The sequence below is a fragment of the Phyllostomus discolor genome, chromosome 4 (genome assembly GCF_004126475.2).
Source record: "Phyllostomus discolor isolate MPI-MPIP mPhyDis1 chromosome 4, mPhyDis1.pri.v3, whole genome shotgun sequence".
Classification (NCBI taxonomy): domain Eukaryota; kingdom Metazoa; phylum Chordata; class Mammalia; order Chiroptera; family Phyllostomidae; genus Phyllostomus; species Phyllostomus discolor.
The window spans coordinates 87,637,126-87,654,973 of NC_040906.2; the positions used below are offsets into that span (position 1 = coordinate 87,637,126).

General features: G+C 39.9%; 1 protein-coding gene and 1 long non-coding RNA gene across 43 annotated transcripts in view; one reads left to right on the forward strand and one right to left on the reverse strand.

Annotated features, from left to right (window-relative positions):
• Positions 1 to 17,848, forward strand: part of CLASP1 (cytoplasmic linker associated protein 1) — a 291,646-nt gene that overhangs the window by 55,122 nt on the left and 218,676 nt on the right. The gene's annotated exons all lie outside the window — the stretch shown is intronic.
• Positions 472 to 16,118, reverse strand: LOC118500129. The gene is made up of 3 exons (XR_004902659.1): positions 16,103 to 16,118; positions 14,585 to 14,591; positions 472 to 645 (listed from the first exon to the last, which is right to left on the reverse strand). It is a non-coding gene; the product is annotated as an uncharacterized LOC118500129 (long non-coding RNA).

The window sequence follows — 17,848 nt, forward strand, 5'->3', positions numbered from 1 at the left end:
TTTTTTAAGGTTTTATTTGTTTATTTTTAGAGAGAAGGGAAGGTAAAAGGAAGAGAAACATCGATGTGAGAGAGAAGCATCTATCAGTTCCCTCTTGTACATGCCTTGACTGGGGACTGAACCTCTAACCCAGGCATGTACCCTGACAGGGAATCAAACTGGTGACCTTACACTTTGCTGGACAGTGACCAGCCAGCTGTGCCACATTGGTCAGGACATAATTGCCATTGTTGTTTCATCTGTCTGTTCTCCACATTTTTCCCCTGCAGTGTTTTAAAATACATTCCACACATCATTATCATTTACCTGTGAATATTTCAACTGTGTCTTGAATAATTAAGGACTTTAAAAAATAACCACAATCACACCCAACAAAATTACCCAAAATTAAAATCATCTGATAACTACTCTATGTTCAATTATCCTCAGTCGTTTAGAAAATATCTCTATAGTTGATTTTTTTGACTCTGGATCCAAATGATGTCACTTTACTTTTTTGTTGTTGCTATTAAAATTGTTAACAGTTTCTTCCCTATCCACCTTTTTAAATATAATTTATTTGTTGAAGAAGTTATATCATTTGTAATGTAGAATCTTCCTCATTCTAGATTTAACTGATTGAACTTTTTTTGTATCATTGTGTGTCTGGAAAGCTGGTAGTTAGATCTGAGTCTAGAGGCTTGATTAGCTTCAGTCTTTCTTTTTGTAACAAATGCTTCTTGAGTGTTAGTGTGTTTATGCACTTGCATCACATTAGCAGACTCATACTGTCTGGTAGTCCTATTTTTGGTGATGCTAATGCTGATCTGTGGATTCAGCTGTTGTCACCAGTCCCTTTGTCATATGTTTTCCCATCCAACCTTTCACTTAATAGTTTTAGTAGCAGTTGATGATTGTTGCTTAGGTTTTCATTAGATAGCAGTAGGACAGTTTTTTAATTCTGTCATTTCCTTTCATTATTTATTAGCTGTGATTCTTCTATAGAGAACTTTGCCTTATCAACTATTTGGTTTCTCTGAAATAGGTTATGCATAGGAAACACAATTTGAGTGCTTTATTCTCTCCTTTGATTAATGAAGTTTCAGAACATATTTTGGTGCTGACCAGCCTCCAAAGATAACCATAGAGTATCCTTTTAGTACTAATGTAAGTAATGAATTTAAACATACTCATGTGTTCAGCCCATTACATTTGAGCATCTTCTTCTACTGGGAGCCCTCTTAAGTCATCAAAAGGGCACACGCTGAACTTGAAAGTTATCTTTCCCAGTAAAAGGAATTAAAGTACCTTAGAGAAATAGAAATGGCTGATTCCAGGTCTAGGCAGGAATTGTCCAGGGTGAGCCTGGGGCATCTTGTCAGGCTTGAAAGCAAGGAAGTCCTTGGATCTGGTTTTACACTGTATTGCAGTTTCCTGTTTGTGTAAGGCAAGGACAGGGACAGGTTTTGTTTTTGGAGTCTTACAACCCAGATCTATCCCTGCTAGAGGTACTGCATCCCATCCCCCACCCTAACATAAAACAAAATACTCAGTTGAGAAGTGCTCTTGGGAACTTTAGGAAGGCTCCATTCTCTTTTTAAAACCCTAGTAGTTTTCTCAATGGTTTTCCAAGAGTTATTAGTGACTTCTTGGTAGCTGACTTTTTGGTGCACTTTGGAGTCCAGTCTTACTATGGCTTTCTTTCCTGTGTCCCATATCAAATACAAGTAAAAGTAATGGTAGAATTTGACCACACCCAGATTATTTTTATAGATAAGGCAAATGATAACCTCAAATCATACATTGAGTCATGCAGTTTAAAGTGGATAGAGTATGTGGCTCCACACGGTTGCATTGTTCTTTTCTGTCATTTCTCCTTTTCTCTTGCATGGGGTAGTCAAAGTTTTAGGTTTTAGAGCTAATTTTCTGTATTTACAGCCTAATTAGTAATCTGTGTGTGTGTGTGTGTATGTGTGTGTATAAGAACTGAGTTTCTCATTGCTTACATTATGTACAAGTTTTCATCGTTCATCAAATCTTATTTCTTCAACTTTGGACTAGAATTGATGCCTACTATATATGCCTTCAAAGCTTTCCCTGGTGTCTGTCTTTCTGAGACCATGTGCACCTTTTTTCTTTTTAAAGTACTGTATTTTGCCACGTACAAAGCGCTCCTGTGTATAATGCGCACCCACATTTTTGGCCCAAACTTTCAGGAAAAAAATATTTCGTTTTTTTTTTTTCAGTCTTTTTTAAAATTTTATTTTAATCATTGTTCAAGTACAGTTTTCTGCCTTTTATTCCCATTCCAGCCCACCAACTTCCCTCCCATTACCACCCCCGCCTAGTTTTTGTCCATGTCCTGTATATTCAATCTTATTAAAAACACTCAATCCTGGGTGTTCACCCAGGGTCACCCAGGGTCACCTGAGGGTCACCCAGGACTGGTGATTGGTGTGACCAGAGGTGTCTCCACAGGACAGCAATTCCTACTCAGCCTAAGCTTCCAGCCAGTGGGCTGTGGGAAGAATATTCTTCAGTCATCCCTCAGGAATAAGAAAGTACTTTTTTTCCTTCTTTTTTTCCCACAATTTTTGTTATTATTTTTAACATATTTTATTAATTATGCTATTACAGTTGTCCCATTTCCCCCCTTCATTCCCCTCCACCCTGGACACCCTTTCCCACCCACATTCCCCCCCTTTAGTTCATGTCCATGTGTCATAAGTTCTTTAGCTTCCACATTTCCCATACTGTTCTTGCCCTCCTCCTGTCTATTTTCTACCTACCATCTATGCTACTTATTCTCTGTACCTTTTCCCCCTCTCTCCTCCTCCCACTCCCCTGTTGCTAACCCTCCATGTGATCTCCATTTCTGAGTTTCTGTTCCTGTTCTAGTTGTTTGCTTAGTTTCTTTTTGCTTTTGTTTTAGGTGTGGTTGTTAATAATTGTAGGTTTACTGTCATTTTACTATACATGTTTTTTTACCTTCTTTTTCTTAGATAAGTCCCTTTAACATTTCATAAAATAAGGGCTTGGTGATGATGAACTCTTTTAACTTGACCTTATCTGAGAAGTACTTTATCTGCCCTTTCATTCTAAGTGAAAGCTTTGCTGGATAGAGCAATCTGGGATGTAGGTCCTTGCCTTTCCTGACTTAGAATACTTCTTTCCAGCCCCTTCTTGCCTGTAAGGTCTCTTTTGAGAAATCAGCTGACGGCCTGATGGGAACTCCTTTGTAGGTAACTCTCTCCTTTTGTCTTGCTGCTTCTAGGATTCTCTCCTTCATTTTTACCTTGGCTAATGTAATTGTGATGTGCCTTGGTGTGTTCCTCCTTGGGTCCAACTTCTTTGGGACTCTCTGAGCTTCCTGGACTTCCTGGAAGTCTATTTCCTGTGCCAGATTGGGGAAATTCTCCTTTATTATTTGTTCAAATAAGTTTTCCACTTGTTGTTCTTCCTCTTTTCCTTCTGGTACCCCTATAATTTGGATGTTGGAACGTTTAAAGATGTTCTGGAGGTTCCTAAGTTTCTAATTTTTTTGAATTCTTATTTCTTCATTCTTTCCTGGTTGTATGTTTCTTTCTTCCTTCTGGTCCACGCCATTGATTTGAGTCCCAGTTTCCTTCCCATCACTATTGGTTCCCTGTGTATTTTCCTTCATTTCTCTTATCATAGCCTGCATTTGTTTGTGACCAAATCAACCAATTCTGTGAGCATCCTGATCACCAGTGCTTTAAACTGTGCATCTGATAGGTTGGCTATCTCTCGGTCACTTAAAAAAACTAGCTTTTGGGGCTTTTAATTCTGTTTGAGCCATCTTTTTTTTTTTTTTTTTCCTTTGGTCTGGTTGTGCCTGTTACGTATGAGGGGCAGAGCCTTAGGTGTTCACTAGGGCAGGGTATTCCAGTCGCTGGGTTGTGATGTTGTATGTGAGTGCGGGGTCCGAGAGGGAACAATGGCGCTTACTCTGCTCTCCGTGGGACTTGAGTCCCTTCTGCTGCTTCCCCCGAGCTAACTGGGCCCCTCTGGTGTCAGTTCCCGTGTAGGTGGGCTTGTGCACACTGTGGGACCCTCCAAGGACCCCTCCTGAGAGGCTGGGAGTCCCTGCCTGCTCCTCAATCCCCACAGGTGTCTTCAATCAGTGCCCCAAGGCTCTGTTTCCCAGTGTTGTGATCCTGGGTTGCGCGAAGTGCCTTGCTTCACAATTGCTGCCTCTCAAGGTCTGCTGTTTGCCACCCCTTGTCTGGGATCTGCCAGCTGTTTCTTGTGCACTCAGGGTCCACCTGCTGCGGTCTTGCGTGTGGATGCTTTATGCACCCGGTCCCAATGGTCTCTGCGCCGCAACCATGCCTGGCTGCCCAATTACGCCCCTCCTACCGGTCTGGATGAACACACCTATTTTCCTGGTTGTCCGACTTCCATTCAAATCAATTTTCTGTCAGATCTGGTTGTTATCTTGTTTCTAAATTGTTGCTGACCTTATTTTGGTTGTGCTACGAGGCACAAAGTGTCTACCTATAACTCCATCTTGGCCAGAAGTCTTTTTTCTCCTTTTGTTTTAATTTTTAAATTCAATTATTTATTTATACACAGATACATGTTTTTTTGTATTATAAAGGAATTTTAGCATTTACTTGTGAACATGCTATGGTACAAGAAATTTTATATAATGAATAATTACAAAACACAAGAATATATACAAGGTATTTTGGGTACTACTCATGTATAATATGCATCTGTATTTTCCCCTCAAAAATTTGGGTCAAAAAGTGTGCATTATACACAGCAAAATACAGGTAGTTTTACCTGTAACACCTTCCTTAATGCCTTGGCACATAGTTGTTGCTCAATAAAATCTGTCTAATAAAATGAAAATACCCCTAACCTTTCCTGCCCATGGTAGTCTATGACACTTTTTAAAAAGATTCTTTCAGCCCTGGCTGGCGTAGCTCAGTGGATTGAGCGCGGACTGCGAACCAAAGTGTCACAGGTTCAATTCCCAGTCAGGGCACATGCCTGGGTTGCAGGCCACGGCCCCCAGCAACTGCACATTGATGTTTCTCTCTCTCATTCTTTCTCCTTCTCTTCCCTCTCTGGGAATAAATAAATAAAAATCTTTAAAAAAAAAAGCTTATTGCCCATGTCTTAAAAAAAAAGGTTCTTTCATTTTTTATTTTTAGACTCGGGAAAGGAGGGAGAAAGAGGGAGAGAAACGGCAGTGTGTGGTTGCCCCTCAGGCGACCCCTACTGGGGACCTGACCTACAACCCAGGAATGTGCCCTGACTGGGAATGGAACCGACAACCACGGTTCACAGTCCAGCACTCAGTCCACTGAGCCACACCAGGCAGGGCCTTATTGGCACACCATTGACATTTTTAGTAGACAAATGAAAATAATATAAGAAAGCCAGATTGCATAATATCTTGCTATTGCAGAGACTTGGTTGTCAGGGCTGGATCCAGGGGTTTGCCTTGGTCCATTTTATGTTTTTAGCATCATCAGTCATTTTTCAGTTATTGGTGGGAATTTGCACCCTCTGATGTTGGGCAGGGTTTTAACTGTGTGTCTCTTCCTAACACAAAGCTTCTTAATAGGTCATGAACTTGGTTTATTTATCTTGTCGCTGAGATGATGTTGCTTGAATAATATTACTTTGGGTGCATTTAACCCTCTACCTTCCTATGCTTTACACCCCCAGCCCCCACCAACCAATCTTCCTTTGTAGTAGGAAATTAGATTTCCTTTGGCTTTTTTACACAGGGTTGTGAACACTTGATTTTGCTCAGCTCCACTCTGGTGCAGAGACTTGGACAGATGACTTTACCCCTGAGCCTTTGCTTCCAGTGGCAAGCAGTAATGATACTGGCCTTACCTATCTACTTCCAGGACTATATGTAAAGCTGGAGATAGAGGAGTCTTTCTGTTCATTGTCTTTCTGTTATTTTCTCCCTTTTACTTTGTGGTCACATGAGACTTAGAATCTGATACGTTTCTTTGTTTTAACCTATGAAGCTTTCCATTTTGTTGTTAGCCTGTTGTGTGGCCAAAGTAAATAGGGTTTCACAGGACAGAGCTGTCCATTGTGTATGTTTTAAGAATTCAGCCACTTAAAAAATTGAGGTACTTATGAATTCATGTAAGAAATAATACAGAGGGACCCTTATATAAACACCCAGTTTTCCGCAGATGGTTACATTTTGCCAGACTGTGGTGAAATAGCATAACCAGGATATTGATATTGATCCAAGTCAACAGTCTTACTCAGGTTTATACAGTTTTATTTGTATTTATTTATGTACGTCCACTGGCTTTTGATCTGAAGTTTTCCTAAGTCAGCATTTCAGATTTGTGGTGATTGGGTGAGAGAATTAATTTACAGATTAAGAAGAAATCTGATATTTTCATTTTTAATTCTAGTGACTGTAGTAATACAGACCATGATAATTTTGGGCATATAGTGCAATAACTTTATTTAACAGATGAATGATAAAAAATAGAGAACTAATTTATTAGCATTTATATTTTTGGCATGTCAAGAATACTTCAAAAACGACTTTAAATATACTTGAAAAATGATAACCATATCCCATTGTCAACTTTGTTTACATGTTCCTTTGTTTATATTAGTCCTTAGCTTAGAAAACCATATTTTCATGAGCACTGTGAGGCTCTGGGTTAGTGGAATCTGTATTAGATTTAACATCTTTGGTTTTCCTTTTCCTCTTGTAATTGATTGGAAGAAGGTGGGGGATGAACCTAGAATATTGCTTCCTTTCTTCCTATGTTCCTGTTTGGGTTTGAGACAAGATCAGACACTACCTGTAGAATCTGGGGTTAATTTTTAACTACTGTGTCTCAAATGCCCTTCTCCCCCAACAAACATAATTCAGTTGTAAATAAGTTTTAATATTTTTTCTTAAATAATCCTTTTAGAATCCATCTCCACCCCCCTTCCTTGCCATTTTTTTAAATATGTGCCTACTTGAAAATAACAGAAAGGAAAGAATATGTCACCAATTATTTTATCTAAAGTATCTTTTCAAACTTTTCATTTTCTTTAACAAAGGAAGAAAACATCAGTTTACTCTTCCTTAGCCTGTTGAAGTAGCTTTCTGATTGGTTTCCCTCTCCAGGTTAAGTAAGGCCTCCAAACCCTGTATTTGTTTTGTGCACCCTGCTCGGGAGTCTTGAGTTTTTTGCTGCCTGCAGAAGGAAGCTTGAACAACTGAGTATGATTTTCAAAGCTCTCTAATATATTTGTCTCAAACATGTCATTTTTCGCCCTTTTCCCACAACATTTCCTCCACACTGTAGCTATGCTGATTTGGTATCCTCCCTCCCTCCTACCTCAGCTCTGTATGAACCACTTCTTGGCTTTTTAAAACTTTACATAATTGGAGGTTTAGCTTAAATACTGTGGCTTCTGTAAAGCCTGTGGTGGTTTTTTTCTCAGTTGAGGGTACTTGTTCAATGGTTGATGTTCGCATAGCACTTAGACCACACTTCACTGTTGCCAGACAGTGTGTTGCCTTATATTGTGCTCTTTTGCATATGTCAGCCATATTGTCAGTGATGTAACAGGTGAGGGCCACATTTTATCTTTCTGTGTCTGAAACCCTTGCTTATACTCACCATATAATAACTGCTTATTAAATTTAGTTATATGCAACTGTGTAATAAGTATTCTCTATTTGAGAAGGCTTTTTCTTTATTTTTGTTTTTTTTTCAATCTGCCTAGTCATTTAAAAACATCAGTGTGACAATTTCCTCTATTATAGTTATATCCTAGTACAGTCTAGTTTTATGAGAGGGACTAGTTGTGGGATGAATTTATAGAAGTGGTCTCTGTAAGGCAAGAGGATTCTAAATGCCATGGGTAGGTGACTTTTATCTCTCATTAAGGTCAAGTGAGCAGGGGTAGGTATTGGGAGAAGATACCCAGAAATCAGCTAGGACTAGTCCTTGTTTCCTTCCTATCCAATAAATTTGGAAAATCAGTTCTGGTTGGATGAATGCCTTGGCATTCTTCCTAACCTTTGTTAGTAATTTAAGAATTTGATTTAAAATTTTGATTTGTTCCCAGAAAATTCCAAATAGAAAAATCACGTTATGTAGGGTCTCAGTGAAGGAAATCTAGAAATATAAAATGTAGTATTAACATGGTAAAAGAAATAAGGATACATTCTTATGCCATCCCACTTTGAAGGGGGAAGCTGGGCTTCTTGATTGTACCGAAAACTATGTAGCTTTGGGACTGGATGCCTGGCAGACTGGAAGACCTGTGGATCTTGAAGAGTTCATTAGATTCTATTTGCAGTTGTTAAAAAAAATGAACGACCAGGTATGTGGAAATCTACCATGTTCAAATGTTCAGTATGGATATTTGTAGCCACAGAGCTATTTTTCATTTAGAGAAGGAACACCTTTCCTAGCCAAGAGAAAATTAGAGACTTTTAGATTTTTGCATACTTTTTTTTCCTTTTGCACTTATAACAAACTAAAATAACAATGAGATATTCAAATTTATCTCCATTTTACAGATGAGGTATACAAAGGAAATAATTTGCCCAAAGTTACATAGCTAGTGAGTGGCTAGGTGTAGGTCCAGAATCTGTACTCTTAACTGCTGTGCAGTATTGTCATGACATCGATTTAAAATTGTCATGACATCACAGCTTAAAAACAAGATTGGCCATGATGAGCCTCTACTGCATGCAGCATTCAGAATAATCTTTGAAAGTTGTACCTTGGATTCTGTCACTTCTCAGGCTAGCCCTCACAGTGTCTTAGAACAAAACAAAAAACTGCCTTATTGTGTAAATGACCTTGTGCTTATGGTTTCTTGGCATTCTTCCCACTCCTGTTGCTTTTTTACAATGCTCTAGCCACTCTGGCCATTTTGTCTCTAGATCTTGCTTTCTAATGGCTGGCCGACTTTCTCCGAGTTCTTTGTGTTGTGAGCTACATCTTACTATTCAGGTCTCAGCTCAAATCTCACATTTTCAGAAGCCTTCCCTGACCCTCCCTAGCTGAGCAGTCTGCCCTCGGCCAGTTACTTTATCCCTGTCTGAAATTTCTCCCACTTAAATGTTTCCTGATAGGAGAGCCCTTACTTGTCTTGTTTAGCTACAAATCTCCATTGCTTAAAATAGTGCTTGGGACACTCAATAAATATTTTTTGAGTAAGTGAGCATGAGGGGTTGGACAGTTATGTCTCTGGAAGGTACGTTGCTTTCCTGAGACAAAGCATTTACTCTGTGGCTTAAAGGATATATGACACCAGTACAGGATAGCTTGAGGTTACCTTATCCAATCTTCCACTCCAAACACTGCCAAACTAGAACTTGTGGGAAGAGTTTGTCTCCTCTAATGTCTAGCAGCAGTTGAAGGCAGGAGATGGCAGTCAAGGGCCTGCAAATTACAGGAGGCTTCCTTTGATTTGCTGCTAGTATCAACCAGTGGTTGTTTGGTGCCAATTCAACACCAACAGGAATCCCCAGTTTGGGGAGTGGTGAAGAAGGAAACTTTATTCAGTGCCAAGCATCAGCACTGTTGTGAGGCAGCTTTGGGGCCTGGTGGCTCTGGGTCCAGGCCCCTCTCTGGCTATACAGCTCTGCTCTAGTCAGCTCTGTTCTGTGCCAGTCTGTTCTGGCCTGTGCAGGTCCACTTTACCCTGCTCTGGCAGAAAAACAGTCTTAAGTTTTTGGTGGAAAGTGTACTTTCAGAGACAGTGGGGAGCTGGCTTATATAAACAGAAGTCCCTGCCCCTTGTCCCTGATTAGTCTGTTCTTATGCAAATGAGGGCTCCAAATCTTCACAGTTTGATTGATAGGAAAGGCACTGTCCTAATTGATTAGAATAGGCCACTTTGGTTGGTTGGAGCTGCACAGCTCTGATTGAAAGGGGGAAAAGCCTTAGTCCTTTTGATTGAAATAGGATTCCAAGAATCCCTTCAAATGGCTGTCTCAGATGGCAGAAACACATGTAGGCAGGCAGTTCAGTGCAGACTTCTCCCTGAAGTGCAACTCGTGTGAGAGACCGCAGTGTAGAAATGGCTGCAAGTCCCTGTTTTAAAGCTTTGAGCCCAGTTAGGCACCAGGAACCATTTTTAGTAGGTATCTTTTTTTCTCAGAGTCCACACTAGCGTTATAGGCCCATGGAAAGGAACTCTTGGACTTCAGCTCAGTGACTATGTAATGATGACTCTGAGACACAAAGAAAGGCTAAATTCTAGAATATTCTCTCTAATAGAAATGTCTAGTGTATTTTAGAAGATTTCCATTAACTGAGTGGAATGTTCGAACATTTTGAATCAGTCCTCAAATATCTGGAAAGACCACATAGTCTCAGCCTTTCTTTCAGCTATAAGGTTATGACTTGCTTAGTGCTGGGGGCATGACTTGCTAAAGTTGTGTTGTGGTTATTAAAAAAAAGTCACTTGTGCTTCTCCCTGTCTAGAATACAACATGTTCTTTATATGCAATCAAGACAGTTTGAGATTTCTAAGGGTTATCTGTCATCTGATTGGACTGTTCCAGTGAGTGGTCCTGGAGGATGTGAAAGTTACTTACTTTGTTGCATTGGTCATGAGTGCCCCCAGGGTTCCATAAGGGAGAGGGAATTGGGGACTTCCTGACCTACTGGGCAGAGACAATACTTGAACTGTCAGGCTGGGCTTCATGATTTGGCCACCAGCCTGAGATCACGTTCTATATCAGTATGAAGTCTTCTGGATACGTCCTTTTGTTCTGTACTGGGCCTTTTTCCCTCGTGGCTTTTAGTGCAAATTTAATACTAAGAAAAGGAAGGCCTTCCTTGTCTCTGTTTTGTTTCACTGGTATAAAAGTGTGCAAGTCTCAGAAGTTCACCAGTCTACTGAAACTTGACCAGTTTACCAACCCCACCTAAGAACTCTAAGGTAGTCATACAACGAGACAACGTAACTTTTAGCCAAGATAAATCATTGATGTGTTCACAATTGTATGGGGCTCTATTTTTTTTCTTTCCTAGTACCTTTTTATAGTCCATATTTATTTCTGTTTAGGTTCCTTGGCTTAATTATAGGACAATGATAGATAAGATAATTAGGTTAGAGGTTCATTTGCCCATTTCACAAATTTTTTTAGAAGATTTGCCAGTTGTTGAGGAGAAAACATGTGATTATAACAGAGTAGATGTAGTTTGCATGTGAGGACCTTGTATTTTATGCTACCACTCACCACCAGTTAAGAGAGATGCAAATGGAGTGCTTAAGTCCAAGAAAAGGAGTGCTTAACTCCTTCTGTGGGAGGAGACTAGTTTCTTGGATGTGGTGGACCTGGGAGCTGGATTTTAAAAGATTGGCAGGATTTTGGCAGGTAGAAGTGATGGAAATGGTGCCTGAGCAAAGCTGTTGTATTGCTGGAGCAGGCTGAGGTACACTATCTTCCCCATATCCTCCCCACGTAGAAGACCCAGGAAGGCAAGACTTTGGTTTTCTGTTTCAGGCAAGCACTTGGAAAGAGGGCCTGATCCATAGTAGTATTCGAATATTTGTTCAGTGAAAAGGTAGCTGGGTACAATGAAAATAGCTAATGTTTATTGAACAGTGCTATGTAGTGGGCCTGTACTATGGGCCTGTAGTGGGCCTGTACTTTTAGGCAAATTATTTCACTTAATCCTCACAATCATCTTGTTAGTTACTGTTACAGAGGAAAGATAAGTGGTAGAGCTGGCATCTGGAACTGGGTTCTCTGGCTTCAGAACCCAGTACTTTCCTCTGAATTCTGCTTCCTAGAAAGATAGATTGATGCTGGGCCTTGGAGGGTATGAATGACATGCCAAGGCTGTTTTTAAACACTGTGAGGAAGCACTGAAGATTTTGATTACGTTCTTAGGATGTTCCAGGTTGTACTTTGGAAAGTTAAAAAAGTATAGTGGTGTCTAAGCTGATTGGGTTGAATAGGCATTACTAGGAAATAGTTCAGTGAGGTAAGAGGTAAGGAAGTTATTATAGTGAGCTATTGGAATGTTACGGGAAGTTGAGTAATAATTTGGCATTGGATTGTAGATACTACCAAAACTAATAGTGGCACCTGAGAGTAATTTAAGACATGAGCTTGTGCTTTGCACACAGTAAATTCACAATAAAATAAATGGATTTTATTTATCTATAATACCTATTATTTTGGAACTTTGAATCTTCCTCACCTAAGGAAGTTCTACCTGCAGACACTGGAGGAATTACTGTATGCTTGTAAAGATACCTCATCAGCTCCCCATCTACTGGCAAACAGCCTTTCAGAAAGAAAGGTCCAAATCATTTCCATTATAATGTTTACATACAGTTAACTAGTACTTTTAACACAAAGTATAGTGCAACATACAACATGCTACAGTGCAATATAATTGTATTGTTCATAAAATAATTCCAGGATTTATAAAAATAAGAATTCATATTATATCCATAGCATGTGTTCTGATAATGGGACCCAGAAAATGCAAGGCATTTTGAGGTCTGGTCAGAGATTCCACTGGTTTCCTCTCCATTTCTCTTCTTAGTGTCACAACCCCCATTGTGGAAGTAGCTTGAAACTGTTGTTCAGAGGCACCTCAACAGCTTATGGGCTGGTCTCATTAGAATTTTTTGGTAGCTTGAATTAAATTAGTGAAATATAAGAAGGGTGCTGGAGATCCATTAATAGGACTCAAAGCTGTTAATCTCAAGAGAAGTGAAGGTCTGGGAGCCCAGTGCTAACTCCTCCCACAAGCTTGTTTTTGGTGTTTTCTGAAACATTCCTGTAGGAAATCTTTACTTTCGTTTTCTGGGCGTGTTCTCCTCAGAAGAGAAACAGATCCCAGGGCTCCTTGTACCTTATGGATAACAAATTGATCCTACAGGGGAAAGGACTTGGAACATATTTAGTATCTTTACCCTTTTTTTGTGTGTATTATGAATCTCAGTATTGCTGTAAACGTCTAGACTAGAGCGTGCTGATCTGCTTGTCATGACTGATGATCTTTGTGTGTGGTTACTAAGCCACAGAATGGCCAGAGGTGGGGCTGCCCTCCTGAAAAAGGCTCTCGGCTGGGGCCTGGGGCATCAGCTGTCCAGCTCCTGCACAGGACTCTCTGTGCAGCTTTCCCAGCCAAGGATAAGAGTACATATGGAAGGCCACAGCAGGTTCAGTGGAGGACTGGCTTTAGGGCAAAGCTTTGGTTGACTGTGGATGTACGTGAGTTTCATTTTGAAGATTTTATAGAGATACTTTTTTTTTTTAAGATTTTATTTATTTATTTTTAGAGAGGGAAGGGAGGGAGAAAGAGAGAGAGAGAAACATCAATGTGCGGTTGCTGGGGGTCATGGCCTGCAACCCAGGCATGTACCCTGACTGGGAATCGAACCTGCGACACTTTGGTTCACAGCCCGTGCTCAATCCACTGAGCCACACCAGCCAGGGTATAGAGATACTTTTTAAAAAAAATTAACTTATTTTAATTGTTGTTCAAGTAAAGTTTTCTGCCCACTCCCACCCTAGCCCATCCCCCCAGCTCTCCCTACCTCCCTCCTTTTTCCACCCCTCCCTGTTGTTGTCGTGTGTCCTTTATACTTGTTTCTACAAACGCTTTTACCCTGGAATTCCCTCCCCTCTCCTCTCTGGTCACTGTCAGCCTGTTCTTTATTTCAGTGTCTTTGGTTATATTTTGCTTGTTTTGTTTGTTTTGTTGATTAGGTTCCTATTAAAGGTCAGATCATATGGTATTTGTCTTTCACCACCTGGCTTATTTTGCTTAGCATAATGCTTTCCAGTTCCATCCATGTTGTTGCAAAGGGTAGGAGCTCCTTCTTTCTTTCTGCTGCAGAGAATTCCATTGTGTAAATGTACCATAGTTTTTTTGATCCATTCATTTACTGATGGGCATCTAGATTGCTTCCAACACTTGGCTATTGTAAATTGTGCTGCTGTGAACGTTGGGGTGCATAGGTTCTTTTGGATTGGTGTTTCAGGTTTCTTAGGATATAATCCTAGCAGTGGAATTGCTGGGTCAAAAGGCAGATGCATTTTTAGTTTTCTGAGGAAATTCCATACTGTTTTCCATAGTGGTTGCACCAGTCTGCAATCCCACCAACAGTGCACTAGGGTCCCCTTTTCTCCACAACCTCTCCAACACTTACTGTTTATTGCTTTCTTTATGATGGCCATTCTGACCAGTATGAGGTGGTATCTCATTGTGGTTTTAATTTGCATCTTTCTGATAGCTAGTGATACTGAGCATCTTTTCATGTTTCTGGATCCTCTATATATCCTCCTTGGAGAAGTGTCTGTTCAGGTCCTTTGCCCATTTTTTAATTGGGTTGCTTGTCTTCTTAGAGTGGAGTCATGTAAGTTCTTTATATAGTTTGGAGATTAAACCCCTGTGTGAGATATTATTGGCAAATATGTTTTCCCATATGGTTGGCTCTTTTTATTTGAATACTGTTTTCTTTAGCTGTGAAGAAGCTTTTTATTTTGATGAGATCCCATTTCTTTATTTTTTCCTTTATGTCCATTGCTGTAGGGGACATATCAGTAAAAATGTTGCTGCATGAAATATCTGAGATTTTCCTGCCTGTGTTCTACTCTAGGACTTTAATGGTGTCACGGCTTATATTTAAGTCTTTTATCCACCTTGAATTTATTTTTGTGTATAGTGTAAGTTGGTGCTCAAGTTTCATTTTTTTGCATGTAGCTGTCTAGCTCTCCCAACACCATTTGTTGAAAAAGCTATTTTTACTCCACTTTATGCTGCTGCCCCTTTGTTGAAAATTAATTGACTGTAGAGACTTGGCTTTATTTCTGGGCTCTCTGTTCTGTTCCATTGGTCCATGTGCCTGTTTTTATGCCAGTACCAGGCTGTTTTGATTACAGTGCCTTGTAATACAGTTTGATATCAGGTACTGTGATCCCTCCTACTTAGCTCTTCTTTCTCAAAATTGCAGCAGGTATTCGGGGTCTTTTATGGTTCCATATAAATTTTTGATGTATTTGTTCTATATCTGTGAAATATGCCATTGGTACTTTAATAGGTATTGCATTGAATGTGTAAATTGCTTTGGGTAGTATGGGCATTTTGATGATGTTAATGCTTCTGATCCATGAACACGGTATATGTTTCCATTTGTGTCTTCCGTGATCTCTTTCTTCAGTGTTGTGTAGTTTCCTGTATACGGGGTCTTTTACCTGCTTGGTTAGGTTTATTCCTAGGTACTTTATTTTTCTTGTTTATATATCAAATGGGATTTTTCTCCTGATTTCTGCTTCTGATGTTTCATTGTTGGTATATAAAAATGCCTTTGATTTCTGGATATTGACTTTGTATCTGCTGTTTTGCCAAATTCGTTTATTAGGTTGAACAGTTTTTTGGCAGAGTCTATAGGATTTTCTATTTATACAATCATGTTACCTGCAAACAATGACAGTTTTGTTTCCTCCTTTCTGATTTGGATGCCTTTTATATCCTTTTCTTGTCTGATTGCTGTGGCTAAAATTCCCAATACTATGTTGAATAGAAGTGGTGAAAGTGGACAACCTTGCCTTGTTCCTGATTTTAGTGGGAAAGATTTTAGTTTTTGCCCATTGAGTATGATGTTGTTTGTAGGTGTCTCATAGATGCCTTTATTATGTTGAGGAATGCTCCCTCTATTCCCACTTTGCTGAGTGTTTTCATCATAAATGGGTGCTGTACCTTATCAAATGCTTTTTCTGCATCTGTTGATATGATCATGGGATTTTTGTCTTTGCTTTTGTTTTATGTGATATATTATGTTTATTGATTTGCAAATATTGTACCATCCTTGCGTCCGTGGGATGAATCTCACTTGGTCCTGGTGTATGATCTTTTTAATCTATTGTTGGATGCGGTTTGCCAGTATTTTGTTGAGGATTTTAGTGTCTATGTTCATCAGTGATATTGGCCTGAAGTTTCTTTCTTTTCTGTGTCTGTATTTGGTTTTGGGATTAGGATGATGCTGGCTTCATAAAAAGAGTTTTGGAGTCTTCCATCATTCTGGATTTTTTGGAATAGTCTGTGAAGGATAGGGGTTAGCTCTTCCTTAAATGCTTTGTAGAATTCTCTGGTGAAACCATCCAGACCCGGACTTTTCTGTGTCAGGAGTTATTTTTATTACTACTTCAATTTCACCTGTTAATTGGTCTGTTCAGGCTTTCTGCTTCTTCTTAATTCAGTTTTGGAAGATTGTATTTTTCTAGAAATTTGTCCATTTCACCTAGGTTTTCAAATTTCTTGGCATATAGTTCTTTGTAGTAATTTCTTACAATCCTTTGTATTTCTGTGGTATCAGTTGTAATCTCTCCTCTTTCATTTCTGATTGTGTTTATTTGGGTCCTCTCTTTTTTTCTTGATGAGTCTGCTTAAACGCTTGTCATTTTTGTTCATCTTTTCAAAGAACCAGCTCCAGGCTTCATTAATCCTTAGAATTGTGCTTTTAGTCTCTATGCCATTTAATTCTGCTCTGATCTTGGTCATATAGAGATTTTTTTTTTTTTAAGTGTGTCTCGTTTCACAGAAATACACTTGCTGCATACAGTGCAAAGGTGCTTCCTGGAGTTTCCACAAGGTGGCCCTGATAGGAATAACACAAATTGGTTTTGGCAAATTTGGAATTACTGAAGAAAACAGTCTTATCAGTTATTCAGCCAACACTTACTGAGAGCCTATTAGGTCTTGTTAATAGGGTCAAGACAGTTCTCGCTTTGGGGAACTCATGCCTGGGGAGACCATAAGTCCACTTTGCCTGGCCCATAATACCAGTCCCAGTTTATACCTGTTATCCTGGTATTAATAGCCTTTTGTATCCAAGGTTCCCAGTGTGGGTAACCAAGTACAATATATGGTTACCTTACTCATAGTCTAGTGTTGAGAGGCAAACGTGTAAACAGTTATCACAGAATTGAGCCTAATGTGTGAAGGTGGCTTCTCCCTGCCCTTCACACCGTTAACACAGCATGTCTGCCGTCCCTCAGCACCCTTCTTGTCTACCTGCATTCTCCTACTTATCCCAGTGTTGCAGTCCCTTCCTGCCTCCTAACTGTCCACAGCAGCCCAGAACTTATTTAGGACCCAGGTGGATGAACTTTCATTCTACTGCAGCCCCCTTGGAGCATATTCTGGGTTGCAGCTTCTTCCCCTTTCTTCTAAAATTCTGTCTGGGAAAAATTTTCAGCTGGCTGATGGCTACTTGAGGTCTCCCCACCTCAGTTCTTTAGGTTGTTTTAAGTATAAGCTTCTGTACTTCTGTGCTGTCATTTTGATGGGCTGTCAGGAGAAAGACTGATAAAAATGTATGCTTGGTTTCCTGTCCTCAGGACTGGCATGTCTTTGGACTCTGATTTCTACTTCTCTCCACCCTTGGGAAGAGAACAGACTGCTATAGAAAGAACTGGGCTCTGGAGCCCCTCGTACTTGGGTATAAATACAGGTGATAAGACTGTTGTTAAGACTGAGGAAACTAGACCTGGCTGGCATAGCTCAGTGGATTGAGTGTGGGCTGCAAACCAAAGTATCGCAGGTTCAATTCCCAGTCAGGGCACATGGCAGGGTTGCAGGCCACGGCCCCCAGCAACTGCACATTCATATTTCTCTCTTTCTCTCTTTCTCCCTCCCTTCCCGCTCTAAAAATAAAATAAATAAATCTTAACAAAGAAAAGACTGAGGAAACTAAGCACAGGATGATGTCTGAGGCCTTTTCTGCTTAGAACCTTCAAGAAGTCTTCAGTGGTTTTGAGTTAGTGAGAAGTCCTAATTACAGAAAGCAAACCACTGTAGGGTCATAATATGAGAATATGCCGTTCTAGGCTAGAGAGATGAAGTGACATAATCTTAGC